The sequence below is a fragment of the Mytilus trossulus genome, chromosome 13 (genome assembly GCF_036588685.1).
Source record: "Mytilus trossulus isolate FHL-02 chromosome 13, PNRI_Mtr1.1.1.hap1, whole genome shotgun sequence".
In the NCBI taxonomy this organism is placed as follows: Eukaryota; Metazoa; Mollusca; class Bivalvia; order Mytilida; family Mytilidae; genus Mytilus; species Mytilus trossulus.
In genome coordinates, this window is record NC_086385.1 from 42308534 (window position 1) to 42325643 (window position 17110).

The following is a 17110-nucleotide window of genomic DNA, read 5'->3' on the forward strand; positions in this document are numbered from 1 at the left end:
TGATGACGATACAAAAGAAAACACTAAAATTACAAGCAACAGAAGTTACTGAGATCCACATCTCATAGATACACCTGTCCAAGACCTTAACAAGAAAATATTCAAATCAAAGGTTTAATCGTATGCACTCCACTTATTATTAACTACGCAAATACAGCCTAGATATAAACAATTGGAGCAAACATATGCTAATATCTTAAATAAGGTTTCAATTGCTCTTCTCTCTTGTGGTCAATACGTGAGAGATTAATATGTCTTTATAATACAATACTCTGTAATTGCACTCTAATACGTTTTCTGCATAATATTTCAAAGTTGATGGTATTTTAATTTTCAACATTTGTGGCAAGTACCTTTTTTGCCATCATAACATTTACTGTAGCAAACGCATTTTGATTTAATATCTGTTTATCAAGACTACAAATGGTCTTGATAACCAGTGAAGTATTGCAATACTTTACAATCACCCAGATTCTTTTGACTACGCTGAATGATATCAAATATACATCAGAGAATACAATATGTTTCTGTTGTTTCTACACAATTCGTCAAGTTCGCTTAACGGTATGATATTACAAAACAATAATATATTTCATGGTTTGCTATAACCATGCTAACATATATGATAGAATGGGTCTGCAATACGTTTCTGGGTAGTAACAAATGTTGCGCAATAATCTATTTTTCGATATGTTATATATATAACACATGCAATTTATGTTCGAATCCCTTTTCAAACGTTGTGATGAGGAGTTACGTCAAGCAAACACTTTTTGTGCAATTGAATCAACGGAGATATGCATTTTTTAGACACTTAATCGAATTCTAAATCGAAATCCAGATGTTTCTTTTCAAACTTTTGGACGTTTTGGGATGTAAACATCAACGCAAGGAAAATAAACTTTGATGTAAATGATTTCAGTTAACTTTCTTTCTTATCCTTTTCATGAACTGATAATTTTTTTTTGTATTTTGAAACATTGAACTTTTTAATCTGGGCAACTTTTGACCTTCACCGAACCTACGTCTTTTATAGAAATGTTTTTGAATGTGTTCCTGATAATGATCTCTAGTAAGTGATATACATGGGATCTTACAGAAATTATTTGCTTTACACAAGAACTATTCAAAAGATGCAGTACAAAAATTTCGATGCCAACTAGTGATGCAACTATTGTTTAAAAAAAATTATCCTTTTTTTTAAATGACTGTTATATATAAAGATCATGTGACTTATCGTTGACCTGTTTTGAAGTAGGTGTGTAATTTTAGAGAGATATGTAAACGGCTATTTCTTAATACTGTGATTTAGAAATATTCTGAAAGTGTTGTTTTAGAAATAAAAATGTTATTAAAAAGAGGGACAAAAGATACCAGTTAGGCAGTTGACGTCATAGATTGATACTAAACTGACAATGCCATAGCTAAAAATAAATATACAAACAAGGCAAATAATAGTACAGAAGACACAACATAGAAAACTAAAGACTAAGCAACACGATCCCTGACCTCAGGTGCATCGGGAGGGTAAGCAGATTCTGCTCCACATTTGACACCCGTCCCTGCATGTTTTCTCGACTACCCATATGTATGGGTAGAAAATCGAGATTTATTTATAATGAAGTTAAATAGAATATGCCATTTTTCTCTTCTCTGAATCGATATGCATCGACACTAAGTGTTTTGTACCATTCCAAAATAATTTAAGGGTTGTACGTGTTGACCTTTAAGATTATAAAAAGCCTTAATAAAGACTTGTATGGGGGAAAATAGGGAAACAGTACCAAGGAAGTAATAAGAATCCTGTAAGTTTATGTAATTTAAGACATACATTGGTATTTATGTTATACAAAAAAAGGCACTGAAATGCAAATATTATTTTCCCTGTATTGATTCAATGCATATAATAAAATATCTATATTTATCCGAAATATAATCTTGATTACGGTTCAACCTCATTCCATCAATTGTATTGTTATCAATGATGGTCGATTTTCATTGTTTAACAAGGAAATCAAATAAAACAATTTGCGTGTTTAAGGCACACATCTAGAATAACAAGTTTGATTCACCCTTCTATACCAGCTGTCTTTACAGGAAACATAAACGGGAAAAGACTTAAATAAAAAGAAATATTAGTCGTTAACCTGGTCAATGAACTCTCTTTTGTTGTTTTAACAAAAACTTTATCGAAACAACAATAACACAAATTACAAAGAGTATCATGGGATAGGCACAAAATATAAACATATGATTTAAACACAACCACAACAAATTCTGGACTTTTATGGTGAAAGTTCTAATTTGTAATCAAAAAGTCTGTCATACAATATTTACGTCTATTTGCTTTTTTTTCATCTGCAGAGTGTCAAACTTTGAGCATTTTAACTGTGCTTCACTTGGTGGAAAATTTTTTGCGTGTTTTCCCTTATTTTAAAAATCAACAAGTTCTAATTCAAGTAAAAATCTCTTTGTATTATTTTAACCTGTTGTCAAAATTGTAATGGGGGATGCATTTTATACAATACAGTTGATCCGGTTATGGGTTTTTAATCGCTTTCTGGTTTTATCGGAGATTTACATATATACCAAATTATCTTAAAAGTAGCAAAATTCATAAAAATGTAAACCAAATTAAATGAAACTTTTGAAAGATGCACTTCTTTTTAATTAAATTAAAAACAGAATTTCACTTCATTTAATTCAAAAGCTCCAATCAAACCAAACATATCAATTCTTTAAAAAAAAATGTATTTTTTTGTGTTTAAAAGTATGCTAGTTATAGAGCGAGTTTAACTCTATCTATTATAAAAGATATCGTCGAATTTAGATATAGGAAGATGTGGTGTGAGTGCCAATGAGACAAATCTCCATCCAAATAACAATTTAAAAAGTAAACCATTATAGGTTAAAATACGGCCTTCAACACGGCGCCTTGGCTCACACCAAAGAACAAGCTAGAAAGGGCCCCAAAATTACTAGTGTAAAACCATTCAAACGGGAAAACCAACGGTCAAATCTATATGAACAAAACGAGAAACGAGAAATACGTATATATTACATAAACAAACGACAACTACTGTACATCAGATTCCTGACTTAGAACAGGTGCAAACATTTGCAGCGGGATTAAACGTTTTAATGGATCCAAACCTTCTCCCTTTTTCTGAAACAATAGCATAACATCACAACATAGTAAAACACACGATAAAATATCAATTGGCAAACTTAACTCAATAAAAAAACGTATGATTGCACAATGAACGAATAAATGTGATCTGCGATATCTGAATACAAAAGCACAGTTAATTTAATATTAGAGACAAATATTCATGACCAAAAAGCTAACAAACAAATTCAAACAAAGCCATGGCAGGACATCGCTGAGAAATATTTAACCCTTCGAAAATATTGATCAATACATGTATTCACTTTAGAAAAAAAACCCGGTTTTAAAAAAATTATTGTAATCTTGAAGTTGATACAAATGTAGTAAGAATAAGTGAAAAAATTGAAGATACTACAAATAATCAAAGCTGGTGTACAGGCAAGATCCATATACATATAAAATAACAACAAAGCAGTTTAAACAGTATCAACAGGTCGAATTAACAAGAAAATACGATTTGAGAGTACTCGCAGTTACTGACAGCTAGTTTAAAGCCAAAACCAATTAATAATACAAAATCATGCACCAGAGACTAAAATCAACTAAAACACATCCCAGGGATTTAGTATTTTAACGTCATTAATAGTCAAAGAAGACATGAATTGTGCAATGCCAAAAATAAATGTATCGAGAGGTAGTAGGATAGTGAAGAGCGACTTCTATAGAAATACAAATTAACGTGTCTCTGTCTCTATACATCTCGCCCCAAAAGATAATGAAATTTAGTTATGTTTTAATTTGCTAATGACAAAATTAGTATTAGTGCCAATGTGAACTATATTCAGAGATCGAATGACAATATTGGTACGCTAACCCTTACTTATAAGTTTGTTCAAAGGTTCGATGAGTTTACAAGGATCACGTGATTTCCTCGCTTTAAGTACAACATTACCATAACATTTAAGATGTGAAATACCATTTTTAATAAGCTTTCTATAGGTATAGACAAATTTACTAATCAAATTTTTGTATCTATGAAAGAATTTAGTAAAAATTTTAAGTAATTTATGGTATCGAAATCCATGACACAGCAATTTACCAGTGATGCATTGATTACGTTCGTTAAAATCTCTGACATCAGAACACACACGGGCAAACCGAACGAGTTGCGATATATAAACACCGTATGATGGAGCCAAAGGCACATCGCCGTCTAAAAAAGGAAAATTAACAATAGGAAATGAAAAATCGTCTCTTTTGTCGTAAATTTTAGTGTGAAGTTTCCCCTTTGAAATTGAAATGTCTAAATCTAAAATGGAAAACTGCTGCTGTTTATGTTAGATTTGGTTAAAGTAAGTTCTTTTGGGTAAATTTCTGAAGTATATTTAGAAAACTCTGGATTGTTCAACGAACAAATATCATCCAGATAACGGTAGGTATTTTTGAATGTATGGGTCTTTACTAAGTTTGATCATACACTGAGATTCATAGCAATATATAAATAAATCTGCTACTAAAGGGGCACAGTTGGTGCCCATAGAAATACCTACTACCTGACGATACGCTTTATCGCCGAAACTTACATAAATGTTATCTAGCAGAAAATTTAAAGCTTCAATCATATCCTCACATTTCCAGTAAGTGTATCTAGCATACTTTCGTTACAGAAAAAGGCCTTAAACGAGTTACAGCAAATAAAATTACAATGAGATTTTTCGAAAGACCATTTCATCAAATACAAAAACAGTGTCTTTATAAGACTGTGTGGAAGTGTAGTGTGCAGAGTAGAACAATCATAACTGTCAACAGACTTGTAAGGACCATTGAAAGCATGTATTTTATCTAAAACCTCTAAAGAATTTTTAACACTCCAAAAATAATTAATACCATTATTTTCATAAGCTTTATTACAAAAGTTAATAACCAGTTCTTTGAAAGTAGTAAGGGAGGTAGTTAGAAGCACTGATAGATTAGTAGTAGAACACTTACTCGAAACCGAGATGAAACGGAATTTAAATGTTTTTTTGTGTACTTTCGGTAACCAGTGCATGGTAGGGACTTTCAAATGTTCGGGAGATGCTTTAAGCTGGGTAGTGGCAGTGGTATGCTTGTTAACGATTTGACTCTCTGAGGTGCGCACTGACTGTTTATGGATAGTCACTAATCACAATTTAATATGAATTATATTGTAAATATAATTATTTGTATATACATTTTATCTTTAAACAGAACAATGCACTTAATAATTTTAAGTTGTTTATAAACTCTGACATGTTTTAAAAGTTAAATATGCTTCCAGTTTAACGATTTAAAATGTAAATTCACTACAATACCAAATTATCAGAAAAATTCAAAACAGAAAATCCTAATCGAAAACCAAAATCAAATCATTAAACATGTTAAACACATCAAACAAATGCAACTAATGTCATATTCCTTACGTTGTGAAACGATAAAATATGGTACTTGTTTAAACGAATTCAGTGTCACACAGGTTCAAACAATACTCAGTCCGGCAGTGGGCAGAGTTTTAAAGCGATATCTGTATAGTATATAGATACAGCATAGCTATATCTGTAAGGCTGTATCTGTATAGTAGGACACCTAATTGCAGGATAAATACAAATAAACGACTACCACTAAAATTCGAATATACTTATTACTGCAATGTACAAATGATGTATTCATTGCACTTTTATTTTTATACCAATTGTACTTTAACATAATAATTTGAGGAAGGCGATACCTTAAATGTCAGCTTTGTACCAGGACAATGTCCCGTATATTGATTAGTTGTTCGTTGCTTAACGTTTAGCGGCAAATTTTTCTTGTATGTACAGAACGAATGTTCTAGGCTACATTAACATGATCATGATATTGTTTTTGTCTAAAATAAAATAATAAATTCAGATGGAAAATGTTTACGGAATTATCATTGCACTTCAAAAGGCAACTTCAAAAGGCAACTTCAAAATGGGGAGACGGATTCATATAAGTTTTTCTTTTTTCCGAATCCCTGTATTTCATATTGTATTAATAACGTATTGTATTATATTGTTTATATACAATACCGTTTGTTTTCCCGTTTGCATTGTTTTACACTAGTTATTTTGGAGCCCTTTATAGCTTTTTGTTCGGAGTGATCCAATGCTCCATGTTGAAGGCCGTACATTGACCTATAATGATTTACCTTTATAAATTGATATTTGGATGGAGAGTTGTCTCATTGGCACTTACACCACATCTTCCTATATCTAGCATATAAACTTAAATAGCAAACTACCTTCGAATTCAAGCGTCAACTATTTATGGCTGCCATAATTTCACTCCAGAGTCTGACCCCATCGCACTTAAGCGTGACCACCGCAAATATGTATGTGTTTCTATTTTATTCTGATTCTGCGTTTGCAGTTAAAAAGATATTTACATTTACATTGGCCTTACAGATTAGATATAAGCTGCAATGTAACTCACGAAAGACGACAACATTTGGAAATAAATTTAAACACAGTTAAATCTTCTATTTTTTTTTTACAACATTGACATAGCGTATTCAAGACATTTTAATGAATACTGAAGAAATGCATACACATACATACCATACTTGATGCAGGCTTATACAGTTAATTAGTTCTCTAATTACATTTGAATAAATCATGTAACTGTTCCAGTTTAAAAGAAGTATGTCAGTATTAAATGTTACTAAGCCTTTTACTTGAGTGACTCGAATATTGATAGTGTATTTAAATTTTGAGCCAATATTTAGACGTTTTAACTTGCACCTATCAAACGTTATAAGAGCTGTCCAGTTGTTGTCTTATGGTGATGTGGTTCTTACACCTTTTCCCCTTATTATATATAGATAAGACCGTTGGTTTTCCTATTTGAATGATTTTACATTATATAGTGTGATGTTAGGTGAGAGTAAGGGATCCGTATTGAAGGCCGTTCTTTGAGCTATAATGTTTTAATTGTGACTATGATGGGGATTGTATATCGAAGCTGTTTGTTAGTAGATACCTTTAGGTGTGTAATTCATCATTTGCCGACTTCATTAGTAACTTAAAACCATGTTTTTGGACTTTTTCTGAGTATTAGTTTAATTGGCAATCATATCAAATTTCTATATCTTATACAAGACCTTACGTTTTGCATTTTCATATATTTAGCCTATTTTTATTAGCTCACCTGGCCTAAAAGGCCATGTGAGCTTTTCTCATCACTTGGCGTCCGTCGTCGTCGACGTCGTCGTCGTCGTCGTCGTCTGTCGTCGTTAACAATTTTTCAAACATCTTCTCCTCTGAAACTACTGAATGGATTTGAATGAAATTTAACATGATTGTTCCTTAGTATATCCTGCACAACATGTGCGCTTCGATTTTGATCCGTCAAAAACATGGCCGCCGTTACCTAAAATAGAACATAGGGGTCAAATGCAGTTTTTGGCTTATATCTCAAAAACGAAAGCATTTAGAGCAAATCTGACATGGGGTAAAACTGTTCATTAGGTCAAGATCTATCAGCCCTGAAATTTTCAGATGAATCAAACAAACCATTGTTGGGTTGCTGCCACTTAATTGTAAATTTTAAGGAAATTTTGCAGTTTTTGGTCATTATCTTGAATATTATTATAGATAAAGATAAACTGTAAACAGCAAAAAAGATCAGCAAAGTAAGATCTATAAATAAGTTAATATGACCAAAATTGTCAATTGACCCCTTAAGGGGTTATTGTCCTTTAATGACAATTTTTCACAATTTGTTCATCATTTTTGCTAACTTTAAAAAAACTTCTTCTCTGAAACTACTGAATGGATATGGTTAAAACTTAGCATGATTGTTCCTTAGATTATCCTGCACAAAGTGTGTGCTTTGATTTTTGATCCGTCAAAAAACATGGCCGCTGTTACTAAAAATAGAACATAGGGGTCAAATGCAGTTTTTGTCTTATATCTCAAAAACTAAAGCATTTAGAGCAAATCTGACATGTGCAAAAATGTTCATTAGGTCAAGATCTATCAGCCCTAAAATTTTCAGATGAATCAAACAAACCATTGTTGGGTTGCTGCCACTTAATTGTAAATTTTAAGGAAATTTTGCAGTTTGTGGTCATTATCTTGAATATTATTATAGATAAAGACAAACTGTAAACAGCAAAAATGATCAGCAAAGTAAGATCTACAAATAAGTCAATTTGACCAAAATTGTCAATTGACCTCTTTAGGAGATATTGCCCTTTAAAGACTGTTTTCACAATTTGTTCATCGTGTTGACTTACTTTAACAAATGTTCTCTTTTGAAACTGCTGTATCAATTTCAGCCAAACTTAGGCTAAATGAGTTTCAGAGTTTCAGAGTATCTAGTATAAATTTTATATTTCATTTCCTTGCATGTCAAGAAACATAGCTCCTATGGCTTAAATAGATCATAGGAGAAAATGATTTTTTTTTGCTTTTGAAGAAAATAGGACGATTCAAAGAACATTTAAATAAATTGAAAATCAAAAATAATCATTGATGAGAGATTAAACCAAAATAAATCAGGTGAGCGATTCAGGCTCTTGAGAGCCTCTTGTTTGTATAACAGTAAAAAGAAGTTGAATATACTATTGCACGATAAACATGATAAAAGCCTGGTGTATAGTTAATTATAAACAGTTTCACATGCCAGATCATCGGGCTCCTTTTTTTTTTTCCATTTCATACAGGGTAAAATAGCTTGCCCCTCACATGTACATTGTAACATCTTTTTTTCTTGACATTTAAAACTTCAAAGGTTATACAAGGTCATCAATCATAATTTAAGCCAATTTAAGATATTTCTCTCTGAATTTAAGACTCAATTACATGTAATACAAATATACTAGAAGTGACAAGTAGGTGAAAGGACGCTGACGGAAGATATCCGATACAAACTATTCGGGATGAATAGGTTCTGTCTGATCGAAAACTTAATCTTCTGTACTGCATTGCAAACGGCGGTTTGTGTTCTATTATTGTTCGGATTGTGACGTATTATTGCCAAATATCGTATTTAGTGTTTCGAAACGGTTTGCATTCGTCAAGATCTGGATGGAATCTTGACCCATTCGTCAATTATCGACATATCATACCCATTCTACAGGACACTTTCAAGAAAACACAGACCATTGTTTCGATATAGATTTTATATAACATAAACTGTCACTGTTTGAACACCGCATAAATAATTATTTTTATTGTACATTTAATCTAGTTTGAGATATAAAACTGAAACATACCAACAAATCTTTAAAACAAAACTACTGATATTTCGAAGTTTTATAAACGGAATCGGACTATCTCATTAAAAATAGTTTATTTTTTGCGTAAATTCAACTGAAACATGTCGTTAGTTTAAACACACTATAACTATATTATATTTACATTACCATATTATGGTGAGGCCGAAAGTCGAATTTTGTATGAATTTTCCTCAACCTCTATGGTCCGCAGTTAACAAATATATTGCACGCGGGAAGTTTCATTTCGCATTTTGCAGGAAAACAATCCCCAATGAAATAATTAAAAAAAAAAAGAAATCAAAAGCAATTATTACAGTTATGAATCAAATACGAACACTGAACTGTGGGCTCCTGACTTTGGAATAAGACATACAACTTTGAAAACAACACGTTTAATATTTTGTTGCGTCCGAAGCGCTTTTCAGGATCTACCTTCATCAGGAACGCTTTAAGCCAAACATTTGAAATCCGAAGATGTTTGTATGGCTCCACCTAAGAATCATGCAGAGGGTGATACAGTGATAGTTGTCAAATTGACTTTTTTGGGCTTCATATGTTCTATTTTGATGAGAAATTAAAAAAAATAACAATAACACATGAGTTGTACATTTGGTTGCTATGGTTACGATGGCACCATAACAACCCTTTAATTTCAGTCCTAAAACCTCAAAATTTTCTGTTTTTTATCACAGATTTTCTTATAAACTGCTAATTAATTTGGATAAAACAAATATGTGTTATCATAGTTTCACATTTGTTCTAAAAATTAAAGTTCATAACCCGCAGTTGCAACTATGGCAACTCTTGTTTCCATGGCAACCAATTGTTGCAGTTTTTCATTTTCTCAAAAGGAGTAAAAATTACGTTTTTCAAATTCTATTTTCTCCCAAGAGCAGGGTCCTATTGATAATCTGTTTGTTTGCATTTGTTCATTTGACCTTTTTCTATAACATATCAAAAATAATCATTTGTAGCCTCCTTTAGATTTTTCAGAAAAAAAAGTTTTTTTTGTCTCAATTTTTTTTTTGGGGCATTTTTTTTCTTACAATTAGCTAAATTATTTTCATGTATTTATAGCACATTTCATTTGATTGTGTCTTTTTTGCATGTATAACACCTAAATATTGAAACAAAGTAAAGAAACCAGTTACTTATTTATCATTTTCCTCAAATCAAGCTTCCAGTTGCCATGGAAACAGAACACACCGATTTTGAGAATTACACGTTTTTGATAAATGTATGCTTTAAAATGATAAAATTTTAATGAAACATATAATTTTTTTAATTTTTTCTCCATGTTATACATTGTAACAACAAATTATTCAAAATAATGAAATAAAGTTGAGAAGGAAATTTGGTCATCATGGAGACGAATGCCTAGATTAATGCCATAATTTCCGATTAAAATCACTTAAACATTATTTGTTTAAACTATCATTTTTTGTACCTAATCATTGTAAGGAGCAAAAATATTAAATATTGATTCTAAACTTATATCTTTCAAACAACACTTTGAAGATATCTGTCCCCCCCCCCCCAAACTTTTCCTAGAATTAATCTGGATGTTAACTCTGACAGTTAAGCTCTATATTTAATAAATGAAAGCTTTTCAGATATGTTTGAAGTGCAAGGAATAGCCTTTAAATCATTAAATAATGGAACTTATTCCTTATTTTTTTCTAAAGAATTCAATTTGGAATTTGGATAAGAATAGGGGTGTATGATCCATATCAATATAGTAGTAATGGTTCAAGATATAGTTCAGCACTGTTTCTAAAAAGGACAACAAATTGTTTGCTCAGAATATACATGTATCTCATCAACTAAACATTTTTTAAAGATACTTGACAATTAGACATTGCGGTGAAGGTCAGACAGACATGTACACCTTACAATTGTTCACTTCAGTACACTAAAGCAGTGATATCCTGTTCTGCTTATGATATTGAAAAACATACCTAACACAAAACTTAACATTGACCAATGAATCATGAAAATGAGGTCAAGAGCAGATCAAACTACCTGGTAGGTATATTTTTATGGTTTTGTTGAAACATGAAGATGTTGTATAGGAAAAGGGACACCTTACAAAAGGAAACTTCTTAGCATAAGGTATCTGCCTAAAAGGTTTGAAGCATCCATGTCTTATCCCCTCTAAAATATAAAGCTTTATCATGTTTATACAAATAGTTTGCACTGCTGCAGCCAGAAAGTTATCAGTACATCTTTAAGTCTCACATATATAGAGCTCTATTTTCAAAGGCAATAGAAAAATCAGTTAGCATTATTTTCTTTATTATTCTATAATTTTTTTGTTTTTACAGATAGTCAATCAAGTCTTTTTCTTTAGAGATGCAGACACACAAGCCAATTCAGTCCTTTCTAAACAAACCACTTGTAGGGTAAGGGCAAAAATGTATGGCCCAGTCCTTAATGTAAGATCAGATCTTCTTAGGCTATAATTCATCCAAAAGAGTACAATGTAGTATTTCCACTGTCTTATTGATATCTTATAAAATGCTGCTTCCAATACATTATATGTACTGTGTCTGTGATAGCTCTATGTCTGTTATGTAACTAATTTGTAGTTCCTCTAGAAAATCTACAAAACAGAAATGAAAATATTATAATAATGGTACATGAATGATCATGTTTAAAATTATTGTAAGAATAAGAATCATAGAAATCAAATGTCATACTTATAAACGCCTGTTTACTAAAACAAGCATTTGACATCGAAACTTGAAACAGTTAAATTTGATTAATTGCTTTGGGAGAGGAAAAAGTGAAAGAAGACAGTCTGACTCAGCAGTTATGAATAAATTTGATAAATAGTATATATATTTTTCTATATTTATCTGATCCAAGTTTTCAAAAAAGAAATTGGCTCTTTAAAGTGTTGTTGTAATGTACATGTATGTATTAGTATTATAATTGGTTCTGCTAATTTTAAGTTTTCATTTATTGACAAACCTGTGTACCAGCATACAGTGATTTTCACCATTTCATAAGACTCTATCCAAAGTAACAAGCACATCATTCACCTTATACATATATGATATAGAGTAACAAATGATATATACAATGTATATGTACATTTGTACCTGTATATATTGGTTAAAGTTTCATATCAATGAAATTGAACTTTTTCAGCCTAGTTATAATCTAATAAACTTTTACAATGTGTGTATAGAAATCAAAAGGATCAGTACTAGTTCAGTTGAAAAAAGGCTTCAAAAATATGAACAAGAGAATAAAAGTGGCACAATCTACTAACAGTTCTCTATTTGTTTTGACAACTACATGTAAGTTGTCTGATATAAAAATATATTTAAAAAAATATTTTCTATTGGTTAATTACCATGTATACAATGTATCACTTTCTTCAAGGTTTCAATTTCTGCTTTAGTAACTTTGAATGACTCTGGATGACTGGTAGAAGGTACCTTAAAAACAGATTGATAATAAATATTAAATTAAGCTAAACAAAAAAAATTAAATATTGAATATGGAGTTTAGTATGGCTTTCATTATCACTGAACTAGTATTGTATATACAATTGTATTTGTTTAGGGGCCAGTTGAAGGACACCTCTGGGTGCAGAATTTTATCACTGCATTGAAGACCTACTGGTGACCTGTCTATTCTATCATGCGTCTATGGTCGGGTTGTTGTCTCTTTGACACACTCACAATTTGCTTTCTCAATTTTAACCTTCATACCTTTTCTCAAAACATATTTTGTATATCATATTGGCTTAACTAGGAGTAGGAAAAGAAGTAAATATACATGTATAACAAACAAAAATACAGTAAAGACAATGTATGTATAATTTCAATTGCTCATTCTGACATATTTAACAGATACATTTGTATACTGTATCATGTTAAGGAGGGGTATTTGCTAAAAATACCAGTCGAGAGAATGTTAAATTTTACGAGCCGTAAGGCGATGGAAATTCATTCTCAAGAACATGCTACATGTATATCTGTTTAATTACACTGAATGTTCTTGTTTAAAAATGCATTGATGATCGTGACATTACAAACATTCTGTCTGATAGAGTATTTTTGGCAAATACCCTGCTGGCGTTAAAAAATGAACAATTTTCATTTATAATAGAAAATTGGTGAAAAATACACTGGCCATCAACCAATCAAAATCCAGGATTTTTACATAAGGTGTAATTATAAGAAAAATAGTTTCACAATGCAAAGGCATCATGACAAACATGTACATGTAGTAATCAAGATATTGAAATTGAAATTGAAGATTTCTGAAAGTTTCATGCAAATTACACACTTACATAGACAATGACATATAAATCCTTTAAACATAATAAAAGCAGCCTTAAGAGTCTGTAATACATATAATGCTGTACATGTGGTTGTCCTTTGTTTATGTACATATGTACATGTACTAACTAAATGTATATATATATATATATATACATGACCTTCTGCTGTATTTTTTTCTACGGTCGGGTTGTTGTCTCTTTGACACATTCCCCATTTTCATTCTCAATTTTATTTTTATGTTTATCATGTATATATCATACCGGCATTTGTTTCTTTATATATAAAAAAACTAGAGGCTCCAAAGAGCCTGTGTCGCTCACCTTGGTCTTTGTGAATATTAAACAAAGGACGCATTTGAATTCATGACAAAATTGTGTTTTGGTGATGGTGATGTGTTTGTATATCTTACTTTACTGAACATTATTGCTGCTTACAATCATTATATCTATATTGAACTTGGCCTAAGAGCTTCAGTGGAAAATGTTAGTTAAAATTTACAAATTTTATGAAAATTGTTAAAAATTGACTATAAAGGGCAATAACTCCTTATGGGGTCAATTGACCATTTAGGTCATGTTGACTTATTTTTAGGTGTTACTTTACTGTACATTGTTTCCCTTTACAGTTTATCTCTATCTATAATAATATTCAAGATAATAACAAAAAACGACAAAATTTCCTTAAAATGACTAATTCAGGGGCAGCAACCTAACAGCAGTTTGTCCAATCCATCTGAAAATTTCATGGCAAATAGATCTTGACCTGATTAAAAATTTTACTCCCTGTTAGATTTGCTCTAAATGCTTTGGTTTTTGAGTTATAAGCAAAAAACTGCATTTTACCCCTATGTTCTATTTTTAGCCATGGCGGCCATCTTTGTTGGTTGGCCGGGTCACGCCACACAATTTTTAAACTAGATACCCCAATGATGATTGCGGCCAAATTTGTTTAAATTTGGCCTGGTAGTTTCAGAGGAGAAGATTTTTGTAAAAGATTACCAAGATTTACGAAAAATGGTTAAAAATTGACTATAAAGGACAATAACTCCTAAAGTGGTCAACTGACCATTTTGGTTATGTTGACTTATTTGTAGATTTTACTTTGCTGAACATTATTGCTGTTTACAGTTTATCTCTATAATAATATTCAAGATAATAAAAAACAGCAAAATTTCCCTAAAATTACCAATTGAGGGGCAGCAACCCAACAACAGGTTGTCCGATTCATCTGAAAATTTCAGGGCAGGTTGATCTTGACCTGATGAACATTTTTACCCCACGTCAGATTTGCTCTAAATGCTTTGGTTTTTGAGTTATAAGCCAAAAACTGCATTTTACCCCTATGTTCTATTTTTAGCCGTGGCGGCCATCTTGGTTGGTTGGCGGGGTCACCGGACACAATTTTTAAACTAGATAACCCAATGATGATTATGGCCAAGTTTGGATTAATTTGGCCCAGCAGTTTCAGAGGAGAAGATTTTTGTAAAAGTTAACGACGCCGGACGCAGGACGCCGGACAACGCCGGACGCCAAGTGATGAGAAAAGCTCACTTGGCCCTTCGGGCCAGGTGAGCTAAAAATGGATATAAATCAGACTGTTTAATAGTTTTCTGTATGGAATGCTTTACATTTGTTATTTCTGGGTTATTTAGATATTACAACACTACATGTATGTACATTTGTACACAGTACGGATTAACTCATTGTTGAAGGATGTATAGTGTTAATGAAAGAAACATAGAAAGTATGTGACTGTCAATTGATCTCTAGCATGTCTACCTGTTCAGTTGCATGCATCATGGTAATAAAGAATGCTTTCATTGCTATTGGGTTCGTTCGCCCTAATAACCTGTTCACCTTGGGTTTATTCGCCCATAAAGTCTGTTCTCCTTACTAAAAAAATAAAGTGTTGAGGGCATTGAAGTTAAATAAAGATGTTTTATTCTTTAAAAAATTTATGAAAACTGTATCATGGAAATATTTAAAAGTTGATGGCTTGTTTTTGATCAATGACATAACAAATAAAAGGAGAAATAATAAATTTGTTAATAGGCTATACAATTATGAGGGTAATTTTTCAACAAAATTTCAACATATACTGTACACATGCATATGATCAATGATGATAGTCATAATAAACAAAGAAAGTCCAAACTAAAATATATTTTGGAAAAAAAAAATCAAAATCAGGGCAAATGGACACTGGGGCAAACAGGTACTACATTGTACTGGGGCAAATGTGAATCAGGGCCAACGGCAATCATTCCAAATATTCCTAAATTTGGATATCATGGATATTTCAAATATTTAGGTTTATTTAATATTAATAAAATTAAAATAAATAATTTAACTAAACAGGGTAACTGTCATGACTTCATGTCTAGCAGTTCACTAGGACCAGCAACTTGAAAGCTATTGGTCACGTACATGTACATGGAACCCAGTAAACACTTGAACACATCAGAGGCGGATTCAGGGGGGGGGGGCGGCCCCCCTTTTGGGGAAAAAATTTGGTTGCTTATAGAGGAAATCACTGAAGCGTGACTGGAGCGGGCCCCCTCTTAGGTCAGTCAGTAGGCCCCCACTTTTGAAAATTCCTGGATCCGCCACTGCACATACATGTACTAAATTGAGTCATTGCCCCTCCCCCTTTCCAAAAAAATAAAATATCTTATTTGATAAATGTACTTTTATTTCACATTTAATAAATTAAGTACTCATATTGTTAAACCTACCACTTTCAACTTTGAGAAGTATTTTGCATTCCTTCAGGCAACTTTGGCATTGAAAAGGCCTCTGACTGTCTGTATTTTTTCTTCAATCCTCGTCAAGTTTCCATTTGTAAATTTTAATTACCCTGTTGAAACTCTATATCGAGTTTGTAACAGTGTGCTGTATAAACTCTGAGTGAAATATAAGTAGTAAACATCCATTCCCTGTGGGATAACACTATATACAAGTCTGCTTTCTTCAGTTGTTATTTCTTCATATTCTTGTGAAGAGCGATACTTTTCAAAAGTTAATTTCAAATGATATTATACATTTCTGTGATACAAACTTAGCTTCAGTTGTCTTTAGAGTAATATAAGGAATAAACACTATTATAATTTCGATGATGACAGCTGTATATTGTATGATAAACAACATCACCCTGTATAACCCCGATACAGATGAAACCGGACGTTGACGCGTTCGAGTCGAGCACACCGTATATCACTGAGTTCAGACAGTAACGAATTCATACTTTAAAAGACAATGCAATATCTATTCTTCGTATATTTTGCGCCAATATATTCTTTGCCTTAATACTCATGAGTAACTAAAAGGTTTTTCAAAAATGTGACATTTTTTTATACAAACATCAAAAAACGCACGACGATATCAATGATAAAACGTGCTTGGTATTTTTAAACATTCAAAACTTAATGTTTCTCGTACCTCA

At 31.8% G+C, this 17110-nt stretch overlaps 1 long non-coding RNA gene across 1 annotated transcript; it reads right to left on the reverse strand.

Moving 5' to 3' along the window:
- Positions 1-11571: 11571 nt before the first annotated feature.
- LOC134694920 (uncharacterized) lies at positions 11572-16810 on the reverse strand. The gene is made up of 3 exons (XR_010102650.1): positions 16404-16810; positions 12733-12817; positions 11572-11973 (listed from the first exon to the last, which is right to left on the reverse strand). It is a non-coding gene; the product is annotated as an uncharacterized LOC134694920 (long non-coding RNA).
- Between the last annotated feature and the right edge of the window lie 300 nt (positions 16811-17110).